Here is an 8911-nt window from a genome sequence, read left to right as displayed (position 1 = left end):
TATGAAATTGATCTTGAAATAAATTAGTTAGTATAGATATTCTAACAATCTATTTAATTGTTGTATTGAAATATTTTTTATTATAAGAATTATACATTGTGCTCATAGTCAAAAGTGAAAATATAATGTTTTTTTACTTTGAGTTAATTTTTTGTTTGTTTATCAACTTGTCTGTGATCCTTCAAGCTTGATACGACCTAGGGACATCTAATCCGTTAAAGTCACCCGATGGCACCGACATCTAATCCGTCAAAGTCACCGGGGGATGGCACCTGGTCTGGGCCACACCAGCCCTAAGCTGGCTAGATTTTTTAGCATGTCTCCTCCCTCTAGCACAAGGTACAAGTCGCCTTGAGGAGGTCCATCCTCAACCGGTTGTGATATTGGGACTTGACTACTTTGAGTTACTTTAGCAAGAATGATAGTGAAATATTCAGGCAAATCCATCCAAAGGGATCACTTTTTAGCATGTCTCCTCCCTCTAGCACAAGGTACAAGTCGCCTTGAGGAGGTCCATCCTCAACCGGTTGTGCTAGTGGGACTTGACTACTTTGAGTTACTTTACTACTTTGAGTTACTTTAGCAAGAATGATAGTGAAATATTCAGGCAAATCCATCCAAAGGGATCACTTTCGGTTGGCTTATTAGCAGACCCTAACCCAGAGGGTGTCAAAGAGAACTGACCCCATGAACTCCCATTAGCAAGGTTCTTTAACGATGAGAACTCAACCAATTGAGCTAACCCTCAAGGCTCTTATAATAAAATCCGAGAAGATCCACATGAAGGGATCGCATCCCGCCGACCAAACTAACCAGAGCCTAAACCCAAAGGCATTGAGGAGAATAGACCCTATGACCTCCCAATGGTGAGGCGCTTTAGCAATGTGACCTCGAACAATTGAGCTAACCCTTAGGGCTTCCTTCATACCAAACATGTATATTCATTTTTCTTTTTTTATTTATAGTGGACATTGTTTTTTTATTTAGAGAATATTTTATTTTTATTTTAAGAGACATGTGTCAACTCCACTTTGTGCATGGAAGGAATTACACATCTTTTTATTTAGAGAATATTTTATTTTTATTTTAAGAGACATGTGCCAACTCCACTTTGTACATGGAAGGAATCACACATCTCCTTCGTACTGGGCTATAGACAATAACTCAAACTTATGATTATGAAAAATCGCTACCAAAACAAAATTGACCTAAAAAAAAACTCAAAAAAGGACCAAAACATCTATTAGTTAGGCTATAGTGTTCTAAATTAAGTTTGATAAATTCTTCATCCTCCTTAAACCCAATATAAACCACAAAAAACACAAATTACACATCATATCTACATATACCCTAAGAATCAACAATGGGTTTGGATGCAGCTTGGGATAGTTTTAATTCCCGTGGTGCCTTCCATACTTATAACTCATCACAATTTTGAAATTATGTAATTTAAATATTCCTTAAACACAACCTTTGTGATTTCTCTAGAGTTGATTATTTTCATGATGAACTTATATTTATTTATTATTATTGTTATTTTCTAATTAAAGTTTGGCCAATCCCAATATTGGATGTAAAAGCTATTTGTCGACAATGAGATACTATCACAAGGTTTGTGCGAAGCTCGAAGTTGGACGCTCTATGAGAGAGTTTAAGTTGGACACTTTTTGGGAGAGTTTAATTTCCATAAAGTCACTTTCATTTTCTGACCCCTCATGAGATTTGAACCTAGTCATCCTGTAACCCCTCATGCGTAACTAATAAAATCTCATCAATTTTAATTTTTTAACATAGCTTTCATCTTCAACCATGCTCAATAACATTTGAACGAGAACTAGACAAATGCAAACCAACTTTAAGTTTTGATTAGAACTCGAAACACTTTAAAACTCTCTGGAGATCAGCGTGAATGATCAAGCCCTAGCAAATAACGCCTTGCTTATTGTGATATATATGATCACAGTTATGGGGTAGAATCATTGACAACTGATTTCAACTACGGACTTGGCATTATCAGATCATTTAAACTGAAATATAGGCTTGAACAATGATCCCAGTTGATTTTCGTTACCTCGTGCATTCATAACAGTCGCCGCATATGGTTGGGCAACTAACTAAACCCTGTGTGAAAGATCCCGTGCACGATGGGCGGGATACCCTACCGCGTTTGTTCCTTGTGTTTTAAGCTTACAGTCTATCTGGGAACAGCTCTGTTCCGCGCTCCATGGAATGTATGCTACAAATCCTCAGAAAATTGAATTAAATTTGACAGTTTGCCCTATATTGGGTATCACCAACGCCTTCATAGGTTCCTTAGACTTATCCATACACAGAGACTTGCAGCCTCCCTGGGAGGGTTGAACAAAACATAATCTTCATCAGATTATTGTCTAGTTCTTAGAGTTTATCCTTTGCAAAATATCTCTGGGCAGGAGGTTGTAAAGGGAGCCAGGATGGCTGGCCAATCTCCTGCTGGCTTCAAAGGCCTTCTGCTTATTTCATTCTTATTTCTTTCATTGGTGCAATGCAGGCCTGTAACCGACTTAGATATGGTGCAAGCGCCGAATGGATTGCGAATAGATCTTGTGCACAGAGATGTATTTGACAGCAATGTTACACCCACTGAGCGCCTGAAACGAGCAGTGGAACGCAGTCAAAAGAGACTAGAAAGACTGGATATGTCTACAGTTCTGAATACAGATGAATTTGGCATTGGAACCAATGATGTCCAGGTTCCAGTATATCAAGGAACTGGAGAATTTTTGATGAATGTGGCAATTGGTACTCCAAATTTATCCATGTCTTCAATTATGGACACTGGCAGTGACCTAATATGGACGCAGTGCAAGCCCTGTGTTGATTGCTATAAACAGCCAACTCCAATCTATGATCCTTCTTTGTCCTCAACTTACAGTAAGGTCCCCTGCAACAGCTCTCTGTGCCAACGTGGTTTTTCTTGCCATCAAACAGAGTGTACATATGAGTATAATTACGATGACACCTCCTTCACCAAGGGGGTACTTTCATATGAGACCTTCACCCTTTCTTCTCAATCTATTCCCAATATTGCCTTTGGTTGCAGCCAGGATAGTGAAGGACATGGCTTCCGAGCAGGAAGTGGATTAATAGGGTTTGGACGAGGTCCTCTGTCACTGAACTCACAGCTGGGCAAAACAATGGGTAATAAGTTTTCTTACTGTCTTGTGGGTGGTCGTCCTTCTCCTTTCAGAACCAGCCCTTTGTTTGTAGGTCGGACTGCTAGCTTGAATGGCACTGATGTTCAGTCAACTCCTATTCTTCAAAGCAGAGCAAATCCATCTTACTACTATCTTTCCTTGAAAGGAATCAGCGTTGGCAATCAATCATTAGACATTGCTCCTGGTACATTTGATCTTCAATTTGATGGCTCTGGTGGAGTTGCTATAGACTCTGGATCAACTATCACTTATCTGGCACAGAATGCTTATGGGGCTGTGTTTGAAGCCCTGTCATCCATGAATCTTCGACAGACTGATGCTTCTCCCTTTTCCCTGGACCTCTGTTTTAAGGAAAATGTTGATGCTGTCACTTTAAATGCAATGTTTCCTGCTATAGATTTCCATTTTGAGGGAGCAACTTACCGTGTGAACCAACGCAACTATATGCTGAATTTTCAAGGTGACACAGTCTGCCTTGCAATGCTGCCCAGCCCTAGTGGCACAACCATACTTGGTAACGTCCTACAGCAGAACTACCACATACTCTATGACCTTGAACAGAACGTGCTGTCTTTCCAGCGAACGGTTTGTGCTACCATGTAATCAATCAGAAGAATTTTCTCTTAGTTGTTGCATCTAATTAGGAGGAATGTCTCATGTATTGGATTGGTTCTAGCAATCACAATTGTGATGCCATTGAATAATTCTTGTAACCACAATTTGAAGGTCCACTCTATAGAATTTATTTGTAATATTCATAATGGTACACTATAGAATTTATTTGTGATATTCATAAATGGTGTAGTGCAATTCTTTAAGTTTTGGTTTTTTGGGGCTGGAATCTAACGATCAAAATTTCAAGGTTATATATTTTATTTGCAATATTTATAAATATGTTTTGGTTTTTAGTTGAAATTTAATAATAAATTTTTTAATAAAATAATAGTTTTATATATTTAAACTAATTTTGAAAATATGGATGAATTTAATTTTTGAAATTTTTATATCATTTTAATTCTCAAAATGGACTTTTTATAATTCATAATATAAATAGGTTTTTTTTTTTTTTTTTTGAGATAAATCATATTTTAATATTGAACAGTTTCAAATCCCTATTGTGATTGATGATAAGTATTGTAATATACTTGTGGTTTATTTTCTTGAAACCTCGACACAAAAATGACTACACTGGATTATGAATTACTATTTTAAATTAGTATTTAAATTACTATTTTATGAACTTTTAACAGATTATGCCTGTATCACATGGCAAAGGCAAAACCATTTTGTTTTAAATAAATTATTGACATTATATGATTTAGAGATTTAACAATGACAATGATAAAGCTGAATGCTTTGTTAATGGCGTTTTGAATCTCAAATTGTTATGATGAGAAGAATGAGATTCGTGATGAGATTGGAAAGGGACATAATAGCAGTTAAGGAAGTTTATTATTATTAAATAAGATTTATTATATTGATTAGTATTCACTAAGGTTTCACTAAAGTAATTCTATTAGAGAATTAAGAGTTTGTGATTATCATAATATTTTTATAATTATAAAAAAAGACATAATTAAATATTAGATTTTTTCCTTTTTTTCAAGGTATTTTTTTGTCAATTTTGTTTGAAATTCGGTAAAGATTTTTAAGAATTGTTTTTCAAGGCATTGAATTTATTTATACATTCAGAAACACATTTCAAACAACTGAAACTCACAATCTTGCTATAAATTACATTGTGAGATTCCACTTAAAAAAGCAAAAACTTGTGTGGAACAATATCGTTATTGGATTTAACTCATTACCCTCTCAAAGATGCAAGAGAACAAAAGTGGATTCTTTTCATAAAAATATCAATTGTAAGATGTTGTCCTACTTTAAGGGTTTAATATTAATAAAATGTGGAGAATCTCTATCTTATTATTGGATACTTGCGTTTAACTTTATTTTCATATCTAACACACAATGTCACATGGGTCAAGTTTGAGTTCAGGTTCGGCAATGATTAGGTTAAGTTTGAGTTTGAATTTTTTGATGAGGTTCAGATGAGATTCGCCATCGTCTATATATATACACATATATTAATTTAAAATGAATTATAAGATAAAATAGTAAGAAATCAACATAAGTAAACATCAAAAAATGCAGTCATAGACATGGAAAATGCAAGGATAAATTACAAGCTTGAGTTGTGACATGAAGCTATGAGTTTTGATTTATAGACTTGGTCAATGGTTGTCAGGCCATGAGGTAACTTCTCAAATGAGATTATGTTTATTCATTTAGGCTGTTCATAGATATATACATGAGGGAGTGCTTGTTGAGTTTCATCTCCCGATGACTTTCCATTTTTTCTTATTATTTATTGACACTATTTACAGTTGTTCACCCAATCCCTATGATTAGGTGTCAACATTCCTCCCTTAATCTAAAGGGATGTTGGTGAGTCCAAGCATCGTTCTGAACCTTTCAAGCTTTTTTCTTCCAAGCGCTTTGGTGAAGATGTCTGTAATCTGCTCATTAGTGGAACAATGGCGAAGATGGATTGTTTTGGCCTCAACATGATGTCGAATCAGATGATATTTTGTATTGATGTGATTCGTTCAATCATGGAACTTTGGGTTCTTGGCAAACTTTATTGCCAAGGTATTGTCAATCGTGAGTGGAGTTGAATGTACTTGTTTTACCTGCAAATCTTCCAGAATTTTCCTGAGCCACACAATTTCTTTTGTTGCCTCAGCTGTTGCCACATATTCTGTCTCTGTTGTGGAATATGCTGGAATTAATTGTTTGTGTGATCTCCAGGAGACAGCTCTTGATCCAAGACTCATAGCATAACCATAAGTAGATACCCCTATAGGTTTTAACCCTATACAGAAATTACCTGATACAAATTCTAAAACACGTAAAATAAACAATGTGAGAGCATAACACATAAAACACATATACACAGAGATTTTCTCCTGGATCCCAAAACTAGGACTACCAGCTTGATTTTTCATTATATTCCTTTCAATGTTACAATACATATTTATACATGTCGAAGCATCCAATACCATGGATTGAAAACCATCGTGTCCAAAACCATGGACTAAAAACCATCGCGTCCAAAACCATGTGCGAAAATCATGCACAAAACCATAGGTAGGTCTGCGCAACCTAACATAGAGTTCAAAACCAAAATTTTCACCCCATAGAGTGGGGTTACCTGCACCCCTCAAACCCCCTGTGACTCCCCTGGCTACGCAATCGGCGCAACGAAGGGGGGGCTCCGCCCCCCTCCTAACCCCCCAGTTAACTACATGGGCTAGTCGTAGAAAGAATATAACACAACCCAACATTCTCCCACTTGTTGTTTTCTTTCCATAGGGGACCACAAGAGAGCTTAGTCATTTGTCCATCCCTGCAACACCCATTGTTTCTCTACACCAAGAGAACTTCTCAGAGCTCACATATTTTGTCAATGCATCTGCAGTATTCTTCAAAGTGTCCACCTTTACCAACAACACCTTTTTTGTCTTCTATCCTATCCCTCACAAAGTGATACTGAACATCAATGTGCTTTGTCTTTGAATGGTAAGCAGGGTTTTTTTCCAAGAAAATTTCACTTTGGCTATCACATTCTATCCTTATAGCTCCATGTACTAACCCCATACTTGAACAAAATCTCTACAACCAAACTGCTTCCTTGCTTGCATGAGTGGCTGCCATGTATTCTACCTCTGTAGTTGATAGTGCCACTAAATATTGTTTCTTACTCATCCAACTGACTGCACCTCCAAATAGGTTAAACACATACCCACTTGTAGATCTTCTTTGATCCAGATCTCCAGCCCAGTACGCATCAACAAAGCCACAGATATCCAAAACTCTGTCTAATCCTGGTCTTCCTTGGTAGCACAAACCATAATCACTAGTGCCACGCAAATACCTTAAAACCAGCTTCACTGTTGTCTAATGCTCCTTCCCTGGTTTTGACATAAACCTGCTCAATACTCCCACTGCATGTGTAATGTCTAGTCTAGTACAAACCATTGCATACATCAGGCTACCGACTGCATTTGCATATGGAACATGGGACATGTCCTCTTTCTCTTCTTGTGTCTTGGGACACTGTTCAACATATAACTTCACACCTACAGGAATAGGAACCTTCACCGGTTTACTATCTTGCATATTAAACCTCTGCAGTATTGTCTCGACATACTTCCTCTGGTTTAACCAAAGCTTCCTCTTTGCCCAATCTCTTTTAATTTCCATGCCCAAAATATAGTTTGCAGCACCAATATCTTTCATGTCGAATTTGGAGGACAATTGTGTCTTCAAATCCTGGATAATTTTTTGTCATTTCCAACCAGCAACATATCATCCACATACAAGGCTAGATAAATAAGACGATCACCAATTAATTTAAAATACACACAATGATTTTCTTTGCTTCTGGTGAAGCCAAGTCCTCGTATAAATGTATCAAATTTCTGATACCACATCCTTGGTGACTGTTTTAATCCATACAAAGACTTCTTTAACTTGCATACCAGATCTTTCTTACCCTTAACCGCAAAGCCTTCAAGTTGCTTCATGTAGATCTCCTCTTCCATATCCCCATTAAGAAATGTTGTCCTCACATCCATTTGTTCTACCTCAAAATCAAAAGTAGCAACAATAGATAATATTAATCTAATAGAAGTTACCTTGGCAACAGGAGAAAAAATATCACTATCCTCAACACCTTTATCTTCTTCTCTATCTGGTTTTCCACCAGAGCCTTAAATTCTTTAAACTTGTTAAGGACTTCATATTTCTCCTTAAGGAAATATATCCATGTATTCCTTGAGAAGTCATCTATAAATGATACAAAGTACACAAACTTACCCAGTGATGGAACCTTCACAGGTCCAAATACATCACTGTGCATAAGTTCTAATATTTTTTCCGCCCTCTTACCACCAAAGGGGAAACTCACCCAATTTTGCTTCCCATATACACAATTTTCATAGAAATCAAAATCCAGAGAGCTATTACTCATACCTTCTACCATACCTTTACCATGAAGTATTCGAAGGCCTTTCTCTCCAATATGTCCAAGCCTTTGATGCCACAGCATGGTCTTCTCTCCAGAGACCACTCGATTTTCTACTCCGCTTTTAGGAACCATAAAGTTGTTGCACCCATCAACAACAGTGCTACTCTGCAGCTTGTACAGATTTCCAATCCGAACTCCCTACATCAATACCAATGCTCCCTGAACCATCTTGCAGGTATCCTTCTCGAACATTGTTTTTACACCTGCATCATCCAGCTTGCTTATAGAAATCAGATTTCTGGCTAATGCAGGAATATGCAGAACACCCGGAAGTGTTCTAACCCTTCCACCTTACAACTTCAACTTTACTTTTCTACGACCAACGATTCTAGCCTTCCTGTCATCCCCCAAGAAGAAGATATCACCACCATCATATTTATTATACTTGTAGAACCACTCTCTATGGGGAGTGAAGTGAAAGGATGCACTTGAGTCAATCAACCATGCCTCATAATCTACAAGTGTACTTGAAGAAGTCAAGTACACATCTCCACCTTCATCTGAGGTGGTTTTCACCTCTACAGAAAGAGCATCATCAGATCCCTTTCCTTTATCAAGAGCCTTAGATTTACAGTCCCTTTTGTAGTGCCCTTCCTTTTCACATTTCCATCACACCACCTTTACA

General features: G+C 37.1%; 1 pseudogene; it reads left to right on the top strand.

The window, feature by feature from the left end:
* The first annotated feature begins 1931 nt into the window (after positions 1 to 1931).
* Positions 1932 to 3916, top strand: LOC149263753 (aspartic proteinase nepenthesin-2 pseudogene; annotated as a pseudogene).
* Positions 3917 to 8911: the final 4995 nt, after the last annotated feature.

The sequence above is a fragment of the Pinus tabuliformis genome, chromosome 6, assembly GCF_031772625.1.
Source record: "Pinus tabuliformis cultivar Carrire ecotype Pingquan chromosome 6, CPIR1, whole genome shotgun sequence".
NCBI lineage: Eukaryota > Viridiplantae > Streptophyta > Pinopsida > Pinales > Pinaceae > Pinus > Pinus tabuliformis.
Note: the sequence above shows the minus strand (reverse complement) of the source record. Positions and strands in the feature narration are given on the sequence as shown.